Consider the following 13665-nt stretch of genomic DNA (forward strand, 5'->3'; position numbering starts at 1 on the left):
TGATGAACGATGCCAGAGAAAAAGATTTCACAACATCCCTGAGCAGATTGTTCCAGTGTCCTGTCGCCCTCAAAAAAGTGCTTCCTCATATACAGGTGGAACTTCCTCTGTTCCATTTTGTGCCTGCTGCCTCTTACCATGAAAAGTATGAAAAGCCTTCAATGCTGCTATTCCTTGCCTGTTTCCACATCTTCAAAGTACTGTGAGCAGAAAGAGTAGATCCCATTTCTGGACCAGGAAGCTCCTTTGAAGTGTTACAGCACATCACTGGGACTTGCCTATGACACCAGTGCCCAGTCCTGGGTCCCAATTCTCCATGAGCTGCAGTTACACACTGTTTTTTAACAGGCTTCCCTTATTGGCAGAATGTTTTAATTTCATTATTACCTTTGCCATCAAAATATGTTTCCAGTCACATAAACACATTATTCTTTAAAGGCTTTAAATATGTGATTATGAACACTGGATTTTTCATAAATGTCTCCCTCCTCTATTCTGCCAGTATTATAATCATGTTCACCAGCTGCATATGGGCATACACACCATACTCTGAACTGGAAGAAAAGCTGCATAATGGGAACAAGAAAAGGAACTTGTTTAAATAGACAAGGAAAGGATATTGGGATGGGAGGGTGAGGAGTGAATGCATTTGTCAGAACTGGCATCATGGCCACCCAGAAGCAGCTTTGGATGAGAGTTTTCCAAGTTTAGTTTTTGTCTGCCCGTGGTCTCCAGATTTCACATGATAAGAGCCAAATGTGAAAAGGATGAGAGATCCATAAACCAATCCCTGTTATGATCTATAACAGGGAAATGCTACTTTCTTACTCCACCAGCTGCCATTCAGTCACCTTTCCCCCTTGTCTTCCTCAGCTCTCTCTCCTTCCACAGGAATTGATGAGATTGTTTCTCTGCTCAGAATCAGCATCATCTTCCATGGGCAAGGTAAGACAATTTATTTAATTTCCTTCCCTTGACTCTGCCCAAAAATGGCCTCTGGCTGCAGCAACACGTTTGTCACACAGGCTTTTTTAATATTCCTGCTATCTTCCCAGCCCGACCATGTACTTAACTGTGTGCAGAAGAAAGGAAGGCAGGAGAGTTAAAACCACAAGACTTACAACAGAGCAACCTGGAGAGCTGCCTGATTTGTATTTCTGGTTTTCCTTTCCCTCTACCAAAAATCATTTCTGGAAAGGCACCAACTGCTGCATTATTCACTGTACTGATGGTCTACAGGAGAGGATGAATTGTCAATAATGCGCTCTCAGATCCAGCTGGGAATGACTAATGTGCTCCATAATCCAAAAAAATGCACCTGGTCCAGAAATAACATCCTATATTTGACACAAATACTTTAAGGAAACCTATCAAAGATTCCTGGAGGTGCTTCTGTAACTAAAACAAGGACCAATGGCCAAGGTTTCAGCTTTGACCATCCAGATGGGACAGTGGGCATTTTTTTTACAGGGAGGCTGCTGCAGAACAGGAACAGGTCACTAAAGGTGTGGGATCTCTGACAACTTGCTAGACTGAGCTACCTGAAGCCACAACCTGGTCTCCTCTAGCAGTGGTGAAATCCTTCTTTGAGTGGGAGGATGGACCAAAAACCTCCACAAGCCCCTTTTAACCACCATTTATGTGATTATTTTAATTGAAAAATCTGTCCCAGGAAACACTGAAAATCTCTCTGACTTGAATTTTTATGGTCATGGCTGCAAAGAGCATCTAACAAAATGTGCCAAGCTGAGAAGCTGTTACAGGTGACTTTGTGGTGTCCACCACCTAGCACAGAAAGAAAGGACGTGTTTCTGGAGTAGATACTACAGCTCTGAAAGTCAAGAGGGGTGCATGGAGACCCAAGCTTGACACCTGTGGGCTTTCATCATCCTTGTTCTGGGATTTGCAGAAGCAGCAAGACTAAACTTCTTCGAAAATACAAACTTCTTGCCGTGTTTAAATAGTAACTTTGGGCTATTATAGAACACACTGGCCCAGGGTACAGACTCCCAGCTAGCGAGAAACCTCCCAGCTCCTCCTCTGGTAAATTTTCCAATTTAGTAGTAAAATACTTGACTGTCATTATTAATAAAAATTTAATTAAAAATTAGATCTTGATTTCCTTGGTTAGAATTAAAAAACAGATGCTGTCAAGCCTCCAGCTTTGAAACCTCAAAAAATTATCACATCCAGTTAAAGATATGTCTCTCCACCTGGGGGAATGTTGTAAAAAGGACTTCCAGAATGTGTAGCTACAGCTCTGTCTACACCAGTTGATGGAGTCAGGGCTTGAGAGAGCTAAAGCATAACATGTGTTTGCACCACCAGGACACCCAAGGATCAATGTGCCCCTGCTGCTCTAAAGGAGTAAATAACTATTAGTGCCACAAGCTGCATGTGGTATTAGCCTTCCAAAAACAACCCCACAACCAACTTCCAGTCTAGGCTATTACCCAGAGGTTGATAGCACACACGCTGGCAGGCTCAGACTAAGGATGGTTCCAGAACAGTTTGTCTCAGCAAGAATGAAGAACAGTGAAAAGCTGCTTTTTTTTAAAACAATAATTCTCTTTTACACATGGTCTTTCTGAGTTCTCCAGTAAAGAGAGAGAGCCTGCTCTGCTTTCTGCCATGGAAAAATCAATGCACCAGGCATGCACGCATCACAAAGAAAATGACACTGTGCTGTTGGCAGAGACAGGTCCTCCATTGACTGGGGAAAAGCAGAGGAGGCTGGATTGCTATTTGATCCACTACACAAAAGATAAAAATGTTCCCTTTCCATATCTGGAAGCATCGTTCCCAAACCCTTGCCCCTGATACAAGCCAGATTTGTGCAATTCCTTTAAATATTTACCTGCATAACCATGCCTTATAGATGCATTATTACTTTTTAACCAACATTAAAGTTTAAAACCTGAATGAAAGTCTTGGTTCATACAAGAACTTATCCTTCAGACAAACAGAAAATGCACCACATCATGTGTCTACAGAGGTAAAAGTACTGTCAACATTTCATCCTTTTTAAGAAAAAAGTAACTGAAAACTTAAAAAGACACTTTCTGTGGGATTAGCTTGAATTTCACCCATGCCAGGGTTTTTAAAGAGGGGTAATTCTTATTATTGGGTCTGGACAAAGAATTGAAATCAAATTAGAGCTCAGAATGATTGCCAGTGTGAAGATACTCCCTCAGATTCCCTCCCCATACACACTTGCTAGGGTTGCTCAGCTCTGTGGTAGTAAGGAGTATTTAACGTCCTTGCCTGACACTGACAGCTTGCAAAGGTGAGTGGGCACGGCTACTTTTTTGTCTCCACCCTGACCTTACCAACCAGTGCCATTCAGGCATCATGGCATGCTGGGAACTTCATGCCATGGATGCTTTGTGAGTCTTGCAGCTGGTGGGATCTGCTGTTCTTGGCTAACTTTAGGGCTGAAATGAAGAGCAGCAGCTCAGTTGGCATCAGCAAAATAGCACCAGACATAGCACTGAATCATTAGTTCCTTGGCTGAGGCAAACCCACCATGCATCATGCACCACAGGCAGTGGACAATTGTTGTACCATAGAAATGACATTGTCACTTGAGTCAAAGCACAGCTGTGTATCTGAAAGGAGCAAACAAGAACAATGAGGATAAAGGTTACCCTCCTTCTCTTCAAGACTGGTGGTTTTCAGTCTGAGCAAACCACCACAGGGAGAAGTACCCTTTACTGAAGGATGCTGTGGGCTCAGACAGAGGTCCAGTGGAAACTGCTGAGGTGCTTGGAAAAGATCCTTTCAGGGTTACAAGTCACACAAACCCCATCAGACTCAGAACTTCCCAAGCCCAGTCATAGTTGGAAGCAGGTAGAGCACAAGGAAAGAATTGTCTCACAGACGTGCCTCACTCCTTCTTGTCCATAAGCCTTTGCACACAGCCACTGCCAAAAAGAGGGCCCTGGGCTGGCTGGTCCCTTCTTTTGATTCAGGATGAATTTTCCTGCCTTTCAAGGACACATACACTGCCCAAGATGAGAGGCAGTGGATTGTACCATATGCTTTCTCCCCAAACAATCCATATCACAGACACACTCTCCAGATTCTCCACATCCTCCAGTCTTGAAAGCTTTGTCATCCAGGTGAGACCTGCTCCCCTCCACCCTGTGCTTGAAGAGGAAGGGAAGACAAAAGAACTCAAAAATTGTGGAAGACACCACTTCTCATCAAAGACTTGTTCTCCTTTTTCAATAGCAACTTTTAAACAAACTTGATCCATCATTTCTAAACTAAATTTCCTGGGAAAAAAAGGTATATATTTTTCTTCAGATTGATAATGTTTGCAGATTTCAGCATAAATTGTTCTGCAGGGTTTCAATGCATCTGAAATTGTGCTTTTTTCTGCCATTGCTGAACAAAGTATTCCTTGGAGAAATGTCACCCAACTTTAATAGAGATCATAACTCACAGGAGAGACCTATACAGTAATTTCCACTGGGATTAATACAGCCTGGAATAGTTGCCTACTGTTGACGTAACACTGCCAAATGTCTTTTCAGTGCTTTATAAATGGCCAGCATGTGGTTACTTATCAAAGCAGAAAAAGTGATTCAGCAGTGGACTCTGCTCATGGAGAACCAAAAGGAAAAGAAATCAGGTGAGCCTTTATTTGGCTATATGGGTTAAGTAGCTCTGTCTTGGCAATACCACTGACTGGAGCAAGGTCAGCATCTGACAATTAGGACACTCACTTTCTTCATGTCAGTGGTCTAGGGCCAGCCTGAATGCCTTCTTCAGCTCACACCATCAAAGTGTTTTACTCTTAAAATTAAAATTTGAAGGCTAGATTTTCCCTAGCATTAAAAAACAAAATCCAGAGAGGTGCACTGGGGTCCCCAGAGGCAGCAAAATTCTACTCTGGCTTGAGATTTGCTAATGCATTGAGGTCATTAATGTTTCATGGTGGTTCCATTTCTGCATGAGCACAAAGCCTTTACATCACCCTTGCTTTAATGAACCTCTCCTGCTTCCCAGGAGGCCTTTGGAAGCAGGGATGGTTTTCCCTAATGAAACAATCCTGCCTCTTTGTTTTGAAGTTGTTTACATAGTTAATACCCCCTAAAGGAAAACAAGAAAATAGAAGCCTGTATGTAGATAGTTGTTCCACAGATAAAGTACACAAGTCTCTTGGGGAAATAAATCATTAAGTTAGGGTTTGGGTATGTTTTTGGGGGGTTGAATTTTTCTTTTTTTTCTTTTTTTTCTTTTTTTTTTTTTTCTTTTTTTCTTTTTTTTTTCTTTTTTTCTTTTTTTTTTTTTCAGCTAAAGGTTAATTTCTATAAAGATAAACAAAAGTTTGCCCAGAGCAATGGGGAAAGTGGAAGAAGAGAGCAAGAAGGAAATTATCCATCCAACTGGCCATTTTTCCCTTTTTGTCAGAAAAAAACTTCTTCTAAAAACAGACTGTACCTCTTTTCTTCAAGTTCTTGACTCAACATAATTTAGAACAATAATCCTGGTTTGGATAGCCTGAGTGCTAATTCTAGTGTTTAAGGTCAGAAGACCTCTCCTAATCTCTTCTTTTTCTGAGTGAAACCTTCAGCAACTCAGCCACTCTGTCATTAAGTCCAGTTACTTCCAGTAGAGGTGTTCTTAAATCAAAGGTAGATTCTGAAAGGTAAGTTTCTGACCACAACAGAGAGTGGTAGTCTTGGCTTTAATCCTCTTTGGCCACCTTTTACCTGCATTTAACTCACTTATCCCATTTCCATGATAAAGCTCAGAAGGCAGCATTGGAATAATAAATGAAGGTGTGTAACATTGTGTAGCTGTGGTTTCTGATAGTTACCATGGTGGTTGTTAAAACCCAGGGAATAAATGAGCAGTCTATTATTTCTGAGACGGAAGCTCGATAAAAGCAAACCAAAACAACACCACACACAGGAAAAACCCCCAAAGAGGCATTCAGAGTATCATTTGTATAGCTCACCTGACACAGTCCTGATACTATAATTGCACAATGAAATGTGCTTGGAGCAAAATGATCCAAATTGCCAATGTCACAAGGCTGGTAATAAAACGTCTTGGAAACAGCAGGCTCCTGATGAACAGCTGAGTGTTTGCATTTTTGAAAGAGAAACAGTAGACGGGAAGAGGAGTGGGACCAAACTGCCTACGCTTGGAACAGTGTCTTGTTGCAGCAAAAGAGGACATGGTCAGGAAGAAATTAAGAGAGTGGGACACATGGTCTTCAAATTAGAGTTCATCAAGTCCAACCCATGCCCTAAAACCTCAACTAAACCACGGCACTGAGTGCCACATCCAGTCTTTTTATAAACACATCCAGGGATGGTGACTCCACCACCTCCCCAGGCAGACCATTCCAGTACTTTATCACCCTTTCTGCAAAAAACTTTTTCCTAATATCCAACCTGTATTTTCCCCCCTGGTGCAGCTTGAGACTTTGTCCTCTTATTCTACCAGCTGCTGCCTGGAGAAAGAGACCAACCCCACCTGACCACAGCCACCGTTCAGGGAGTTGTAGAGAGTGAAAGCCTACCCTGCTCTCTCTTAGACAAAATAAATAGTGTATCAATCCCCACAATGCAATTCTTTCATCTTTTCTGAAGGCTCCAATGCATTTAGGTAAATCAGTGCCCATCATTTCATTTGAACATTCAGTGCCACTGCTGCACCCGGCTGATTCAGAGCAGAATCTTGACCCTCAAAGCGGGGATGGATATTGCCCACAGCTATATCCGTTTTCCTTGCCATGGGATTTGCAAAACTGCTCTCATCTGTAGAGTTTATAAGCCTGTCCTAAAGAAATCATGGATGCCAGCTCCTCATTAAGGTATTCCTGAGTCCACAGGGAAGGTGAGCCTCAATCTTTTTCATGCCAACTCTATTCATGTCAGGGCCAGGGATGGCATAAATCAAAACAAATCTGCTGGCAGTCATCATGATTCAATGATAATAGAGAAACTGTATTAATATTCAACATCTTGCCGTAAAACCTTGCACATCCACTTTTTCTATATAGCCTATACAATTTCCATTGGATGATCATAAAACATTTTCAGCTGGCAAGGACTTCAACTAAAGCTGGCTAAGCCAAAAAATCATCAGAGTGCATGGACAAAACTTTATGGAGCCTATGAATTCACCAACATCACCAGATGTTTGCCAAGCCAGTTATTATAAAAGCCCATGCAGCAGTTATCTTTGTGTAGCACCTCCATTGCAAAGAGGAAGAGAGAAGAGAACGAAAAGTAAAAATATGGATGTAAATCCCACATTTTCTTATACCTATTTATCTTTCATTTTAAAATTTTCCACAGTTCTAAACAGGACCCATGTCAAAGAACTCAGATAATTTGTGGGGTTCTTTTTGTAAGATATTTTTCCTCCCAAAAAAGGAAATATCCCAGATTGTGGTTATTGAATGAAAAGGAGTATTGTGCACAGGTAATATCTAATTAGCACTAATTGAACAATAGGAAGGATTTCTACATTTTTATCAGAAACCAAGAGATTACAGCAGAAAATTTTTAATTGTGGGTAAAGCTCATAAGTCAGGGCTCGAAGTTTACACCTGCACACATTGAGTAACTAAAGAACACAGGCTGTTCTGTCAAGTAATGTTCCATATTTTTTTTCTCTGCTCAGGGAAGGAAAACTAAAGATCAACTTTTAAAGTGTGCAATGAGCATTTACTGAAGGGAAAAGGAGTACTAAGTCTTCCATTCCCATAACAGATGTTCCCATTAAACAATTGTTTTCAAGAAAGCTCAGCTCGTGTGGAAAGAGAGAGCTCCAGAGTTCAGAAGGGGGAAAGAGACAAAAAAGTTAACTTGTGAAACAAGGGCACCTGCTGAAGAGATTGTTCCCAGTTTTGGCCTAGTACACCTCAATCCAGCACTGCAAGGAGTCAGAGCCAGGGCTGGTATAATCCAGTGCAGTTCCCTGGAATTTGGTGTGAGTGACTGGCATCAGAGCACTGCACTGATTTACACCATCCTCCCAGTCTGGCGGCTTCAGAGCTGATGGGCTGTGACCTCCTTCTTTATTACCTCAGGAACCTGCTACTACTGGCACATCTTCTGGTAGCAAAAATGGCACAAGTGGAATTTTTCAGTATTTTCTTATTTTTTCTTTACAAATGTCCTTAGGCTTTTGCACAGTTCTTGAAAACTAAGAGGTTTAAGAGTTCAAAACAAAGCAGACACCTCTCCAAATTCCTCACAGTTTCTGTCCTGTAATTGAAAACACCCCCTAGCACAAGCACAGTGTACATGGATACTGATGCTGAGGGCATAGCTAGGACATCTGGATTAACTTAAGCCTCATTTAATTTTGGGCACAGGCCGAAAACCCCTTCACTTCATTTGGAGCAACGGCCTGGCTCAAAAGTGTTTGCTCCTGTGCTATTTTCCTTCACTAATTGGTCATCTGCCTGGTTCAGCCCTGCTGCTCAACCAACACAAGAGCAAACCACACTGCCTCAGCTACTTTTTGCCCAGCATCATTTCATAATTTAGGGAGAAGGAAGGGTATTCAAATCACAGAAATGTGATTTCTCATTGAGCCTCTCACAATCTGTTTCTTCAAAGAGGTAAGTCGAGAGCTACGTGGGCTGAGTTTAAACCCCAGCCTTCCTTTCTGAACTTTACAGCAGCAAGAGGGAAAAAGTTTGCAGATATTACAGTTGGAGTGAGGCAACCAGATAAACAACTTTTGCTGATTTGTCAAGGACAAGGAAGAGATGTGTAAAGACCCTTTATGTTTTCTAAAAATACATTTCTCTCCATCACCATACTAAACTGGTTCCATTTAACCTGAAATGACAATAACCAAGCCAGTTCACTTTTTTTTTTTTCCGCTGGCCATTTTATCATTATTTTATCCAATTTTCCTGAACTTCAGTGGGGATTTTAGAATTCCCTCTCTCAAGCTCCCCTCCGTTCAAGTTATCTCTACATGCCCTTGGCAAGTTGGAGCTCAGCCCTTCTCAAATTGCAGTGGTCCATTTTCCAATCAAAGGCATGTTGCTGCAAAATGACATATGGCTCAGTGCAGATCATCAAACACTCCTTGTTATGGAGCAAAACAAGGATTGGTGGGTGCCCAACCACTGGCACAGGCAGAAAAATGCACTTGTGGATCATGACAGGAGCAGGTGGCTGAGGAGGCCTGGAGGGCCCTGCGTGGCTGTGTACAGAACCAGTTCTGCAATGAAATGCCCCAGGTACGAAGTGCTAGCAAAGCAAATAGCTGTGCAACAGCATTTGACGTCCTTAGATGATATTTTTGCTTTATGTTGGTGCTGCTGTGATCCTACACACTATTTGGGTATCCTTGTATCCAGAAATGCACAACAAATTTGGTGAAAAAAGTTATCTCTGTCTAAGAGTTAGTTTCCGTGAAACTGAAACTGAACTCACAATTCATAGGCTACAAGGAGCAAGAGGATTTCTGTCCACTGAGTTCCCTCCTGCTGGAGGTCACAGCAGCATTTTGCAAGACTGGAGGTAGCTCCATGGCCCTGGGACACTAACAGCTGCCCTTGCACCCTCATCAGCACCTGTGACACAGGTAGGAGAGAGGGCCTCAGCACCTCTTTCCTGTCTGTCATGAATTTGAGGCTCCTTGGTGTGAATTTGCTGGTTTAATGCATTTCAAAAAGATTGAGAAAAAAATTAAGCCCTTGTGTGTCAAACATAAAATGAGTCAAGACCCACATCATCAAGACCCACTAGGAAAGCCAGGACACACGCAAGCCCTTCTCTCTGTCCCATCTCAGTGAGTTTGAAGTTGATGCCACCAAGTTTGTGCCCTGGTGCAGGGCACTTCCTCCCTTGCAGTGGTAAGGAAAGGGATGACAGCTGAGACTGCTCAGAGCAAGGCTGCGCCATAACCTGCATGCTACCTACTCAGTCTACCTGCCACAGGGGTGCTCTGGTCTCATTGCTGACCCCACACCACTGTGCAGGACCTAAAACTGGCTCTGTTTTCCATCACACAGATGGCTGGGGAGTAGACCCTCCCTATATCTTTGCCTCAAGACATCACAGTACATCCTGCAAAGGACATGTCTTGCCTGCGCACATTAAACACCAAATTCACGTTATAACACCTCCCTTTGCCCTTCATATGCTACTGCAGCTGCAAAGGTCTCCCCTGAAACCCCCAAAAAGCAGTGAGTCAGGGTGGGCAATCAGTCCCCCCACACTGAGCCAGCAGCACCTGCTCCACCCTGCTCATTTCGAAGCTGGGCACCCACAGAACAGACATCAGGCAGTGTGAGCTGGAGTACAAACCACGAGCAGCACAAACCAAGAGTCATTCTCTTTCTGAACAAGCACTAAGAACCAGAGCAAGAAAATGTCACTTGTTCCCCTGGTACTTATGGGGCAACAGAATACTTGGGGAAGATTTTATGGATCACATCTCAGCTCCTTCTTATCTCCTGTTCAAGCTGTTGACAGTGGCAATGGAGAACATATTGCTTTAAAAAAAAAAAAATCTGCTGGAGCTTTTGCTGTCAAGTAGGTCTCTTAAACCCCATGGGTAATGTTCTCAAATGACAAAGCTGCTCTCCTTTTTGGCAACGGTCTTTTATCAAGCAATACAGCAGCACATTTTCAATCATCTCCGTATCACAATGAAGAGACAAACCCTGTTAGCGTTGTGCTCCAAAAATCATAAAATGCAGTGGCTCGGTACACCTAGGGACTAGGCTGGGCTTTGAGCTTCCATGAATCTCAGCAGCAGCAGGAGAAGTGTAATTCAATCTTTTTAACTTGGTGATATATATTCATGTCAGTGGCTTTAAGATAAGGAAAAGACTTTAGTAGAAGAATGAAACTTTTGATGAATAACTGAGAGTACAATGAATAATGTACAAATATTTCTTTCCTTTCAGTCAAAATGATTCCAGATCCTTTTTCATTTTAATCCCTGTTGTATTCTTCATTAAAAAAAAATAAAAATTAAAGAAATGAAAGGGGAAGAAAAAACCTCTATGTTTTAAAGGCATTGGAGTTCTAAAAGAAGAGCTTCTAAAAGAAGCCCTCCTGATTGTACTGAAAGATATTTTTATGGTTTCTTTTTAACTGCTAGAAAACAGAAGATTGTTTGGGTACTGGCAGTAATAACAGTACTAAAGATGGGTTACCATGAAAACCTCAGCCCCACCTGTTCATGCTCTGCACAAAATGTGGGATTTATCAGAGAAAAATGTCTCCCTTTACCTGGGAGGTATTTTTCATCAAACAAAAAAATGTAACTGTTACAAGCATTTTCTTCCCTTGCAATTTCTTTCTTAGTTCTGTCATGGCTAAAAAGTGATGAGACCAACATATATAAAGGTAGCATGATTTCTACAGAGAGACAACAAAGACAACAAAAGTAAACATAATTTGTTTGCTTTCCTACAGGATGGGAAGAGGGAAACAAGATAAACTGAGCACTAGCTCAGAGTCTTGCCCATTTCCTCACAGGTGGCATCAAAGCCTGGCCTGAGTAAGATGCTTTCAGCAGAAGAGTGTCCCTGACCTGCAGGCTGACACAGCAGATGATGGTTTTTAACCCTCAGAAGGAGGGAGATCACATTGCCTGAACTGTTTTGAACTTCAATTTTGTGGTGGTGAAGTGAAGATGCAAAATCTGGCCATCCTCAACACCCAGATTTCTCCTCTTCCATACCTTTGAATTAACAAGGGTGAATTTCACCTCCCCACAAAACTGGCTGCATAGGTGGAAATTTCTGAGCAGGGATATAAGCAAGCAAGAAAGGTAGAGAAGTAGGTGGTGGTGAAAGAAAGCAGCTAACCAGAAAACCAAACCATAACACAGCCATAGGAAAGTATCTGACTATAAAAAATAGACAAATGCAATTGGTGATAGTTCCTGCCATGGTAATAACAACAGGAAGAGCAGACCCACTGCAGTGCTGCAGTCAGGAAAACACAGTCCAGAGCAATGACTGGTGCATGCCGTGTAGAAAGTGTTACCAGGTTCATGCAGAAAAAATCCCCATTTAATTGCAGGCTTCATTGAAATTACTATATTGTCCATGCTTGACCTCAATCCCACTCCACAGAGCTCAGAGCTAAGTCAAAACTGACCTTCAGAAGTTTCTGGAGCAAATCCATTCCTGCCATGCACAGGTTTCCATCCCCTCTGATCTATGGAAGTCAGGTATATTGTGAAACACATTTTATGAAATTGCTGGAAGGAAAATTTAGGAAAAGCATGGTTTGCTGGAGCCAGCAAAGGTATAAAAAAGCCCTTACTGAATGGAGTTTTTTCCTCTATAAATGATGTCTTGTTTGAAGTTGGTCTCTGGAGGGGCAAAAGTCCGTTAACAAAGTATTTTTCTGAAATGAAGATGAGGGAAACACATTTTAAAATACCACACACGGGAATAAAACCCTTTACTTCCAAGCACATTGAGGATGAAGTGGGTCATTGTATGCTTTGATTCACCGACTTGTGTCCCCTGTAATCACACAATGAGTGCACTGAATGCAGAGGCACCAGCCTCCTTGCTGCTCCAGGATCTTGGCAATGGCTGGTTCTTGCCACGCTATAGAACGATTTGCTCACTGAATGGCTTGAAACTGAACAGAGGAGGATTATTTTCAGTCAGATTCACACACACTGAGCACTAACTTTATTGTCTGCAATAGCCCCACATACTACAGATGAACCATGGTGAGTGAAGCAACCAAATTGTCACTTAGCATTCCATCTTCATTGGCTGGGGTGGCCTTTGGGGCTCTGCAGATATGTTGGCAGGTTCCTAGGCTATCTATCAATCCAACCACTTCAAACAAACATAAAAGGGTTTTAGCATACCAGAAGGAGTGATGCTGCCATTACCCAAGCTAAGGAAGTAACAGAGGTAAGGAAATCAGGGAGCCAATCTCCTGAGGCAACCTGGTGAATGGGAAGCAGAGAAGGTTTTCTTCCAAATTATGTCTTAAATGACCATCTTCTCCAGAGAAATTTCAGGAAATATCTTTAGGGTTGGACTGTGCTTGAGACAACATTTCCACTGTTTAAGGAGGACAGGAGAAAACAAACAGAGTTTCTGAAAGTCACATTTTAAGTTGGTGTTAAAGGTAGGGACCACATGCAGGTCTCTCCAATGCCAAACTAGTTCCCAACACACAAAGGTTTTTCCAAGCTTTCCCACTTCCCAAGAATGCTGTGCTGAGAATCCAGGGCATTTTTCCTCTAAAACTGTGCTCACATGTGATTTACAGCTCAAAGACAAGCATTCTGTTTGTTCCCCAAACTTTTCAGTGGTGCTTGGATCAAAATTTTTCAGGCTATATTAAGGTCTAGGGTATTGATTTATTTTCATGAATTCATTTTCCTTTTCCTTGTCACAGCTTTCACAGATTTATGAGGTTAAAGAGCATGAAGCTAATTAAATAATCTGACTGGCTGAACATCTGTTGAAACAGAGTAATAACTTCTGAAGCCAATGTTCCTGATGAGCTATTAATTATGATTTAAAAACTAGAGGCAGGGTTTTACCATCAAAGAAAATCAACAAACCAAATCCCTAGCACCCTTCTGAGCTCAGAGTGAACCCTCAGCATCCCTTTGAAGCCTTTTACACCCACTTACACTCTATCACACCATCCAGTCCAGGTGTCCCTTTTAGGCTCTCTT

Source organism: Chamaea fasciata, unplaced genomic scaffold (genome assembly GCF_029207755.1).
Source record: "Chamaea fasciata isolate MVZ Bird 193981 ecotype frontalis unplaced genomic scaffold, bChaFas1.0.hap1 SCAF_9, whole genome shotgun sequence".
NCBI classification, from domain to species: domain Eukaryota; kingdom Metazoa; phylum Chordata; class Aves; order Passeriformes; family Sylviidae; genus Chamaea; species Chamaea fasciata.